Source organism: Salvelinus fontinalis, unplaced genomic scaffold (genome assembly GCF_029448725.1).
Source record: "Salvelinus fontinalis isolate EN_2023a unplaced genomic scaffold, ASM2944872v1 scaffold_0134, whole genome shotgun sequence".
Lineage (NCBI taxonomy): Eukaryota > Metazoa > Chordata > Actinopteri > Salmoniformes > Salmonidae > Salvelinus > Salvelinus fontinalis.
Genome location: NW_026600343.1, coordinates 215,777 through 228,564, shown reverse-complemented (window position 1 = coordinate 228,564; position 12,788 = coordinate 215,777).

The window sequence follows — 12,788 nt, the reverse complement described above, 5'->3', positions numbered from 1 at the left end:
GTAATTCTGCTACTGTAGTTACACCACCTGGTGTTATTAAAACATCATGCCATGGTGTAATTCTGCTACTGCAGTTACACCACCTGGTGTAATTAAAACATTACCATACCCTACATTACTCATCTCATATGTATATACTGTTAAACCAGCTATAATGTTACCCTACATTACTCATCTCATATGTATATACTGTTAAACCAGCTATAATGTTACCATACCCTACATTGCTCATCTCATATGTATATACTGTTAAACCAGCTATAATGTTACCATACCCTACATTACTCATCTCATATGTATATACTGTTAAACCAGCTATAATGTTACCATACCCTACATTACTCATCTCATATGTATATACTTTTAAACCAGCTATAATGTTACCATACCCTACATTACTCATCTCATATGTATATACTGTTAAACCAGCTATAATGTTACCATACCCTACATTACTCATCTCATATGTATATACTGTTAAACCAGCTATAATGTTACCATACCCTACATTACTCATCTCATATGTATGTACTGTTAAACCAGCTATAATGTTTATATACCCTACATTACTCATCTCATATGTATATACTGTTAAACCAGCTATAATGTTTATATACCCTACATTACTCATCTCATATGTATATACTGTTAAACCAGCTATAATGTTTATATACCCTACATTACTCATCTCATATGTATATACTGTTAAACCAGCTATAATGTTACCCTACATTACTCATCTCATATGTATATACTGTTAAACCAGCTATAATGTTACCCTACATTACTCATCTCATATGTATATACTGTTAAACCAGCTATGTTACCATACCCTACATTACTCATCTCATATGTATATACTGTTAAACCAGCTATAATGTTACCATACCCTACATTACTCATCTCATATGTATATACTGTTAAACCAGCTATAATGTTACCATACCCTACATTACTCCTCTCATATGTATATACTGTTAAACCAGCTATAATGTTACCATACCCTACATTACTCACCTCATATGTATGTACTGTTAAACCAGCTATAATGTTACCATACCCTACATTACTCATCTCATATGTATATACTGTTAAACCAGCTATAATGTTACCATACCCTACATTACTCACCTCATATGTATGTACTGTTAAACCAGCTATAATGTTACCATACCCTACATTACTCATCTCATATGTGTATATACTGTTAAACCAGCTATAATGTTTATATACCCTACATTACTCATCTCATATGTATATACTGTTAAACCAGCTATAATGTTACCATACCCTACATTACTCATCTCATATGTATGTACTGTTAAACCAGCTATAATGTTACCATACCCTACATTACTCATCTCATATGTATATACTGTTAAACCAGCTATAATGTTTATATACCCTACATTACTCATCTCATATGTATATACTGTTAAACCAGCTATAATGTTACCATACCCTACATTACTCATCTCATATGTATATACTGTTAAACCAGCTATAATGTTACCATACCCTACATTACTCATCTCATATGTATATACTGTTAAACCAGCTATAATGTTTATATACCCTACATTACTCATCTCATATGTATATACTGTTAAACCAGCTATACTGTTACCCTACATTACTCATCTCATATGTATATACTGTTAAACCAGCTATAATGTTACCATACCCTACATTGCTCATCTCATATGTATATACTGTTAAACCAGCTATAATGTTACCATACCCTACATTACTCATCTCATATGTATATACTGTTAAACCAGCTATAATGTTACCATACCCTACATTACTCATCTCATATGTATATACTTTTAAACCAGCTATAATGTTACCATACCCTACATTACTCATCTCATATGTATATACTGTTAAACCAGCTATAATGTTACCATACCCTACATTACTCATCTCATATGTATATACTGTTAAACCAGCTATAATGTTACCATACCCTACATTACTCATCTCATATGTATGTACTGTTAAACCAGCTATAATGTTTATATACCCTACATTACTCATCTCATATGTATATACTGTTAAACCAGCTATAATGTTACCATACCCTACATTACTCATCACATATGTATATACTGTTAAACCAGCTATAATGTTACCATACCCTACATTACTCATCTCATATGTATATACTGTTAAACCAGCTATAATGTTACCATACCCTACATTACTCATCTCATATGTATATACTGTTAAACCAGCTATAATGTTTATATACCCTACATTACTCATCTCATATGTATATACTGTTAAACCAGCTATAATGTTTATATACCCTACATTACTCATCTCATATGTATATACTGTTAAACCAGCTATAATGTTACCCTACATTACTCATCTCATATGTATATACTGTTAAACCAGCTATAATGTTACCATACACTACATTACTCATCTCATATGTATATACTGTTAAACCAGCTATAATGTTACCCTACATTACTCATCTCATATGTATATACTGTTAAACCAGCTATAATGTTACCCTACCCTACATTACTCATCTCATATGTATATACTGTTAAACCAGCTATAATGTTACCATACCCTACATTACTCATCTCATATGTATATACTGTTAAACCAGCTATAATGTTACCCTACATTACTCATCTCATATGTATATACTGTTAAACCAGCTATAATGTTACCATACATTACTCATCTCATATGTATATACTGTTAAACCAGCTATAATGTTACCCTACATTACTCATCTCATATGTATATACTGTTAAACCAGCTATAATGTTACCATACCCTACATTACTCCTCTCATATGTATATACTGTTAAACCAGCTATAATGTTACCATACCCTACATTACTCCTCTCATATGTATATACTGTTAAACCAGCTATAATGTTACCATACATTACTCATCTCATATGTATATACTGTTAAACCAGCTATAATGTTACCCTACATTACTCATCTCATATGTATATACTGTTAAACCAGCTATAATGTTACCCTACATTACTCATCTCATATGTATATACTGTTAAACCAGCTATAATGTTACCCTACATTACTCACCTCATATGTATATACTGTTAAACCAGCTATAATGTTACCATACCCTACATTACTCATCTCATATGTATATACTGTTAAACCAGCTATAATGTTACCATACCCTACATTACTCATCTCATATGTATATACTGTTAAACCAGCTATAATGTTACCATACCCTACATTACTCCTCTCATATGTATATACTGTTAAACCAGCTATAATGTTACCATACCCTACATTACTCATCTCATATGTATATACTGTTAAACCAGCTATAATGTTACCCTACATTACTCATCTCATATGTATATACTGTTAATGTCATGTTTTGTCTTTGATCAATCATGTTGTCCCTGTGCTTCCCTCTGCTGGTCTTTTTAGGTTCTTTCCCTCTTTCTATTCCTCTCTCTCCTCCTCCCTCTCTCCCTCCCCCGCTCTCTCTCTCTATCGTTCCGTTCCTGCTCCCAGCTGTTTCTCTTTCTCCTAACAACCTCATTTACTCTTTCACACCTGTCCCCTATTTTTGCCCTCTGATTAGAGTCCCTATTTCTCCCTCTGTTTTCCGCTTCAGTCCTTGTCGGATTCTTGTTTGAGGTTTGCTGCTCTGTGTCCTTGTTCCGCCCTGTCGTGTTTTTGCCTTTGTCAGATGCTGCGTGTGAGCAGGTGTCTATGTCAGCTACGGTCTGTGCCTTCCTGAAGCGACCTGCAGTTTGTGGTCGCGGCTCCAGTCGTTCCTCTCTACTGACGAGAGGTTTTCAGTTTCCTGTTTTGGATTAACCTTTGATAATATCCAGGAGAATCATTGTTTGTTTAAAACTGGAATAAAGACTCTGTTTCTATTACTTCGCTTTTGGGTCCTCCTTCACCAGCATAACAGAAGAATCCGACCAAGAATGGACCCAGCGACTACGGATTCTCGCAAGACTGCCATCGAGATCCAGGGAGCAATGCTCGGCAGACACGAGCAGGAATTGTCTGCTGCTCGTCATGCCGTTGAGACCCTGGCCGCTCATGTCTCCGATCTCTCAGGACAGTTTCAGAGTCTTCGTCTCGTGCCACCAGCTACTTCCTGGTCTTCCAAGTCTCCGGAACCTAGGGTTAATAACCCACCTTGTTACTCTGGGCAGCCCACTGAGTGTCGCTCCTTTCTCACCCAGTGTGATATTGTGTTCTCTCTCCAGCCCAACACATACTCTGGAGAGAGAGCTCGGATCGCTTACGTCATATCGCTCCTTACTGGTCGGGCTCGGGAGTGGGGCACAGCTATCTGGGAGGCAAGGGCAGAGTTTTCTAACGTTTATCAGAACTTTAAGGAGGAGATGATACGCGTTTTTGATCGTTCTGTTTTTGGGAAGGAGGCTTCCAGGGTCCTGGCCTCTCTATGTCAAGGTGATCGATCCATAACGGATTACTCTATAGAGTTTCGCACTCTTGCTGCATCCAGTGACTGGAACGAGCCGGCGTTGCTCGCTCGTTTTCTGGAGGGACTTCACGCTGAGGTTAAGGATGAGATTCTCTCCCGGGAGGTTCCCTCCAGCGTGGACTCTTTGATTGCACTCGCCATCCGCATAGAACGACGGGTAGATCTTCGTCACCGAGCTCGTGGAAGAGAGCTCGCGTTAACGGTGTTTCCCCTCTCCGCATCTCAACCATCTTCTCCCATCAGCTCAGAGACTGAGCCCATGCAGCTGGGAGGTATTCGCATCTCGACTAAGGAGAGGGAACGGAGAATCACCAACCGCCTTTGTCTCTATTGCGGTTCTGCTGGACATTTTGTCATGTCATGTCCAGTAAAAGCCAGAGCTCATCAGTAAGCGGAGGGCTACTGGTGAGCGCTACTACTCAGGTCTCTCCATCAAGATCCTGTACTACCTTGTCGGTCCATCTACGCTGGACCGGTTCGGCTGCTTCCTGCAGTGCCTTGATAGACTCTGGGGCTGAGGGTTGTTTTATGGACGAAGCATGGGCTCGGAAACATGACATTCCTCTCAGACAGTTAGGGAGGCCCACGCCCATGTTCGCCTTAGATGGTAGTTCTCTCCCCAGTATCAGATGTGAGACACTACCTTTAACCCTCACAGTATCTGGTAACCACAGTGAGACCATTTCCTTTTTGATTTTTCGTTCACCTTTTACACCTGTTGTTTTGGGTCATCCCTGGCTAGTATGTCATAATCCTTCTATTAATTGGTCTAGTAATTCTATCCTATCCTGGAATGTTTCTTGTCATGTGAAGTGTTTAATGTCTGCTATCCCTCCTGTTTCTTCTGTCCCCTCTACTCAGGAGGAACCTGGTGATTTGACAGGAGTGCCGGAGGAATATCATGATCTACGCACGGTCTTCAGTCGGTCCAGAGCCAACTCTCTTCCTCCTCACCGGTCGTATGATTGTTGTATTGATCTCCTTCCGGGGACCACTCCCCCTCGGGGTAGACTATACTCTCTGTCGGCTCCCGAACGTAAGGCTCTCGAGGATTATCTGTCTGTTTCTCTCGACGCCGGTACCGTGGTGCCTTCTTCCTCTCCCGCCGGAGCGGGGTTTTTCTTTGTTAAGAAGAAGGACGGTACTCTGCGCCCCTGCGTGGATTATCGAGGGCTGAATGACATAACGGTTAAGAATCGTTATCCGCTTCCCCTTATGTCGTCAGCCTTCGAGATGCTGCAGGGAGCCAGGTTCTTTACTAAGTTGGACCTTCGTAACGCTTACCATCTCGTACGCATCAGAGAGGGGGACGAGTGGAAAACGGCGTTTAACACTCCGTTAGGGCATTTTGAATACCGGGTTCTGCCGTTCGGTCTCTCTAATGCTCCAGCTGTCTTTCAGGCATTAGTTAATGATGTACTGAGAGACATGCTGAACATCTTTGTTTTCGTTTATCTTGACGATATCCTGATTTTTTTCTCCGTCACTCGAGATTCATGTTCAGCACGTTCGACGTGTACTCCAGCGCCTTTTAGAGAATTGTCTCTACGTGAAGGCTGAGAAGTGCGCCTTTCATGTCTCCTCTGTCACTTTTCTCGGTTCTGTTATTTCCGCTGAAGGCATTCAGATGGATCCCGCTAAGGTCCAGGCTGTCAGCGATTGGCCCGTTCCTAAGTCACGTGTCGAGTTGCAGCGTTTTCTCGGTTTCGCTAATTTCTATCGGCGTTTCATTCGTAATTTCGGTCAAGTGGCTGCCCCTCTCACAGCTCTGACTTCTGTCAAGACTTGCTTTAAGTGGCCCGGTTCCGCCCAGGGAGCTTTTGATCTCCTCAAGAAGCGTTTTACATCTGCCCCTATCCTTGTTACTCCTGACGTCACTAAACAATTCATTGTCGAGGTTGACGCTTCAGAGGTGGGCGTGGGAGCCATTCTGTCCCAGCGCTTCCAGTCTGACGATAAGGTTCATCCTTGCGTTTACTTTTCTCATCGCTTGTCGCCATCGGAACGCAACTATGATGTGGGTAACCGCGAACTGCTCGCTATCCGCTTAGCCATAGGCGAATGGCGACAGTGGTTGGAGGGGGCGACCGTTCCTTTTGTCGTTTGGACTGACCATAAGAACCTTGAGTACATCCGTTCTGCCAAACGACTTAATGCACGTCAAGCTCGTTGGGCGTTGTTTTTCGCTCGTTTCGAGTTCGTGATTTCCTATCGCCCGGGAAATAAGAACACCAAGCCTGATGCCTTATCCCGTCTCTTTAGTTCTTCTGTGGTTTCTACCGACCCCGAGGGGATTCTCCCTGAAGGGCGTGTTGTCGGGTTGACGGTCTGGGGAATTGAGAGACAGGTAAAGCAAGCACTCACTCACACTGCGTCGCCGCGCGCTTGTCCTAGTAACCTTTTGTTTGTTCCTGTCTCTACTCGTCTGGCTGTTCTTCTGTGGGCTCATTCTGCCAAGTTAGCTGGTCACCCCGGCGTTCGGGGTACGCTTGCTTCTATTCGCCAGCGGTTTTGGTGGCCTACTCAGGAGCGGGACACGCGCCGTTTCGTGGCTGCTTGTTCGGACTGCGCGCAGACTAAGTCAGGTAACTCTCCTCCTGCCGGTCGTCTCAGACCGCTTCCCATTCCTTCTCGACCATGGTCTCACATCGCCTTAGACTTTATTACCGGTCTGCCTTCGTCTGCGGGGAAGACTGTGATTCTTACGGTTATCGATAGGTTCTCCAAGGCGGCACATTTCATTCCCCTCGCTAAGCTTCCTTCCGCTAAGGAGACGGCACAAATCATCATTGAGAATGTGTTCAGAATTCATGGCCTCCCGTTAGACGCCGTTTCAGACAGAGGTCCGCAATTCACGTCACAGTTTTGGAGGGAGTTCTGTCGTTTGATTGGTGCTTCCGTCAGTCTCTCTTCCGGGTTTCATCCCCAGTCTAACGGTCAAGCAGAAAGGGCCAATCAGTCGATTGGTCGCATTTTACGCAGCCTTTCGTTTCGAAACCCTGCGTCTTGGGCAGAACAGCTCCCCTGGGCTGAGTACGCTCACAACTCGCTTCCTTCGTCTGCTACCGGGCTATCTCCGTTTCAGAGTAGTCTTGGTTACCAGCCTCCTCTGTTCTCGTCCCAGCTCGCCGAGTCCAGCGTTCCCTCCGCTCAGGCTTTTGTCCAACGTTGTGAGCGCACTTGGAGGAGGGTCAGGTCTGCACTTTGCCGGTACAGGGCGCAGACTGTGAGAGCCGCCAATAAACGTAGGATTAAGAGTCCTAGGTATTGTCGCGGTCAGAGAGTGTGGCTTTCCACTCGTAACCTTCCCCTTACGACAGCTTCTCGCAAGTTGACTCCGCGGTTCATTGGTCCGTTCCGTGTCTCTCAGGTCGTCAATCCTGTCGCTGTGCGACTGCTTCTTCCGCGACATCTTCGTCGCGTCCACCCTGTCTTCCATGTCTCTTGTGTCAAGCCTTTTCTTCGCGCTCCCGTTCGTCTTCCCTCCCCCCCTCCCGTCCTTGTCGAGGGCGCACCTATTTACAAGGTACGGAAGATCATGGACATGCGTTCTCGGGGACGTGGTCACCAGTACTTAGTGGATTGGGAGGGTTACGGTCCTGAGGAGAGGAGTTGGGTTCCTTCTCGGGACGTGCTGGACCGTTCGTTGATTGATGATTTCCTTCGTTGCCGCCAGGGTTCCTCCTCGAGTGCGCCAGGAGGCGCTCGGTGAGTGGGGGGGTACTGTCATGTTTTGTCTTTGATCAATCATGTCTTGTCCCTGTGCTTCCCTCTGCTGGTCTTATTAGGTTCTTTCCCTCTTTCTATTCCTCTCTCTCCTCCTCCCTCACTCCCTCCCCCGCTCTCTCTCTCTATCGTTCCGTTCCTGCTCCCAGCTGTTTCTCTTTCTCCTAACAACCTCATTTACTCTTTCACACCTGTCCCCTATTTTTGCCCTCTGATTAGAGTCCCTATTTCTCCCTCTGTTTTCCGCTTCAGTCCTTGTCGGATTCTTGTTTGAGGTTTGCTGCTCTGTGTCCTTGTTCCGCCCTGTCGTGTTTTTGCCTTTGTCAGATGCTGCGTGTGAGCAGGTGTCTATGTCAGCTACGGTCTGTGCCTTCCTGAAGCGACCTGCAGTTTGTGGTCGCGGCTCCAGTCGTTCCTCTCTACTGACGAGAGGTTTTCAGTTTCCTGTTTTGGATTAACCTTTGATAATATCCAGGAGAATCATTGTTTGTTTAAAACTGGAATAAAGACTCTGTTTCTATTACGTCGCTTTTGGGTCCTCCTTCACCAGCATAACAGTTAAACCAGCTATAATGTTACCATACCCTACATTACTCATCTCATATGTATATACTGTTAAACCAGCTATAATGTTACCATACCCTACATTACTCATCTCATATGTATATACTGTTAAACCAGCTATAATGTTACCCTACATTACTCATCTCATATGTATATACTGTTAAACCAGCTATAATGTTACCATACCCTACATTACTCATCTCATATGTATATACTGTTAAACCAGCTATAATGTTACCCTACATTACTCATCTCATATGTATATACTGTTAAACCAGCTATAATGTTACCCTACATTACTCATCTCATATGTATATACTGTTAAACCAGCTATAATGTTACCCTACATTACTCATCTCATATGTATATACTGTTAAACCAGCTATAATGTTACCCTACATTACTCATCTCATATGTATATACTGTTAAACCAGCTATAATGTTACCCTACATTACTCATCTCATATGTATATACTGTACTCTATACCAAGCTGGAACACGTAATACTCTTATACCAGCTATAATGTTTATATACCCTACATTACTCATCTCATATGTATATACTGTACTCTATACCACGCTGGAACACGTAATACTCTTAAACCAGCTCAGTGGAACAAAGATGACATCATTCCCCTTACAGAAGATGTAAAGAAACGTCACACTCATCTCAGGGGTGTGGAAGATGAGCAGATGAGCAGCTGTGAGAGAGCATCAGTGTTTGGGAACATTTAAAGCACTTAAGAAGGTTCCTGAAAAGAGAATTGCCTGTTATGTAAAGGGTCAGAGCTCTCAAAAACAGAGCATGTAAAGACATAAAAAACCTGGTGCACAACACAATACAAACAGAAAAGGGTCTCCGCAGCCAGTAAAATGCTAGCATGAAGCAGCCAGTAAAATGCTAGCATGAAGCAGCCAGTAAAAGGCTAGCATGAAGCAGCCAGTAAAAGGCTAGCATGAAGCAGCCAGTAAAAGGCTAGCATGAAGCAGCCAGTAAAAGGCTAGCATGAAGTAGCCAGTAAAAGGCTAGCATGAAGCAGCCAGTAAAAGGCTAGCATGAAGCAGCCAGTAAAAGGCTAGCATGAAGCAGCCAGTAAAAGGCTAGCGTGAAGCAGCCAGTAAAAGGCTAGCATGAAGCAGCCAGTAAAAGGCTAGCGTGAAGCAGCCAGTAAAAGGCTAGCATGAAGCAGCCAGTAAAAGGCTAGCGTGAAGCAGCCAGTAAAAGGCTAGCATGAAGCAGCCAGTAAAAGGCTAGCATGAAGCAGCCAGTAAAAGGCTAACATGGAATGAAATTGAAGTTCACACAGGTGAATGGAAGAGTTGTAAAATACAAAAAGCTTTGTAGACATGCAGGTCCTAGCTCCAACATGCAGGTACTAACTCCAACATGCAGGTACTAACTCCAACATGCAGGTCCTAGCTCCAACATAGGCAATAGGCAAGTCAAGGCAGGCAGGGGTCAGTAAACCAGAGGCTGGGCAACGGTACTGGACAGCAGGCAGGCTCGGGGTAGGCAGAGGTCAATAATCCAGAGGTGGGGCAAAAGTACAGGTCGGTAGACTCAGGGTCTGGCAGAGTGGTCAGGCAGGTGGGCTCAGAGTCAGGACAGGCTAGGGTCAAAACCAGGAGGGCGAGAAAAGAGAGAGACTGGGGAAAAGCAGGAGCTGAGACAAAAACACTGGTTGACCAACTGGCAACAGACAAACAGAGAACACAGGTATAAATACACAGGGGATAATGGGGAAGATGGGCGACACCTGGAGGGGGTGGAGACAATCACAAAGACAGGTGAAACAGATCAGGGTGTGACAGTCACAAGGGATTTATACATGATTTAATATCAAACCCTGTTATTGTCAACCGTTACTGTATTTGGAACTTAATAGGCACTTATCACAGTCATTTTTTCATTTAACCTTTTGAGATAGGAAACCCTTATTTTATTTTAGTTATTAATTTGAATGTGTTTTTATGACAGAATATTAAAATGTAGGTGTAGTTTTAGTTATTAATATAAACTGGTAATAATCTAGCGGCCAATCTTCGTTGTAAAAGACCCAACATGTTTCTGATCAGATTTCAGTTTAAGTTGGATGCAAATTTGATGTGGTTGAAATACTATCAGCTTTTATGATGCTGATAAAGAGGCACCTTAACAGACGGACTCTAACTGCGCAGTGTAGCCTACAGGTTAGACACTGAGTGGACTAGATATGACTCTAACTGAGCAGTGTAGCCTACAGGTTATACACTGAGTGGACTAGATATTACTCTAACTGAGCAGTGTAGTCTACAGGTTATACACTGAGTGGACTAGATATTACTCTAACTGAGCAGTGTAGCCTACAGGTAATACACTGAGTGGACTAGATATTACTCTAACTGAGCAGTGTAGTCTACAGGTTATACACTGAGTGGACTAGATATTACTCTAACTGAGCAGTGTAGCCTACAGGTTATACACTGAGTGGACTAGATATTACTCTAACTGAGCAGTGTAGCCTACAGGTTATACACTGAGTGGACTAGATATTACTCTAACTGAGCAGTGTAGTCTATAGGTTATACACTGAGTGGACTAGATATTACTCTAACTGAGCAGTGTAGCCTACAGGTTATACACTGAGTGGACTAGATATTACTCTAACTGAGCAGTGTAGTCTACAGGTTATACACTGAGTGGACTAGATATTACTCTAACTGAGCAGTGTAGTCTATAGGTTATACACTGAGTGGACTAGATATTACTCTAACTGAGCAGTGTAGCCTACAGGTTATACACTGAGTGGACTAGATATTACTCTAACTGAGCAGTGTAGCCTACAGGTTATACACTGAGTGGACTAGATATTACTCTAACTGAGCAGTGTAGCCTACAGGTTATACACTGAGTGGACTAGATATTACTCTAACTGAGCAGTGTAGCCTACAGGTTATACACTGAGTGGACTAGATATTACTCTAACTGAGCAGTGTAGTCTACAGGTTATACACTGAGTGGACAAAATATTAAGGACGCCTTCCTAATATTGAGTCCCCCCCCCCCCCCCTCACTCCCTCCCCCCTTTTGTCCTCAGAACACCCTCAATTCATCGGGTCATGGATTCTACGGTGTTGAACGCGTTCCACAGGGATGCTGGCCCATGTTGACTCCAACACTCCAATGTGTCCAGTTGGCTGGATGTCCTTTGGGTTGTGAAACACGAGCGTGAAAAACCCAGCAGCGTTGCAGTTCTTGACACAAACCGGTGTGCCTGGCACCTACTACCATACCCGTTTTAAATGTTCTTAAAAATGTTGTGTTGCTCATTACCCCTCTTAATAGCACACAGACACAATTCATGTCTCAATTGTCTCCAGGCTTAAAATCCTTCTTTAACCTGTCCCTTTCCCTTCATTTACAAGTGACATCAATAAGGGATCATAGCTTTCACCTGGATTCACCTGGTCAGTTTGTCATGGAAAGAAAGGTGTCCTTAATGTTTTGTGTAAATTGCATAATAATTATACATTTGTGGATTGTTTTATGTAGCCTATTGTTTTCTCTTTATACAACCTGCCATCTACCCACCTGGGGACTGAGGGTTATGAGAGAACCCCCACATCACTAGCTTCTCTTTATTCAACCTGCCATCTACCCACCTGGGGACTGAGGGTTATGAGAGAACCCCCACATCACTAGCTTCTCTTTATACAACCTGCCATCTACCCACCTGGGGACTGAGGGTTATGAGAGAACCCCCACATCACTAGCTTCTCTTTATACAACCTGCCATCTACCCACCTGGGGACTGAGGGTTATGAGAGAACCCCCACATCACTAGCTTCTCTTTATTCAACCTGCCATCTACCCACCTGGGGACTGAGGGTTATGAGAGAACCCCCACATCACTAGCTTCTCTTTATACAACCTGCCATCTGCCCACCTGGGGACTGAGGGTTATGAGAGAACCCCCACATCACTAGCTTCTCTTTATTCAACCTGCCATCTACCCACCTGGGGACTGAGGGTTAT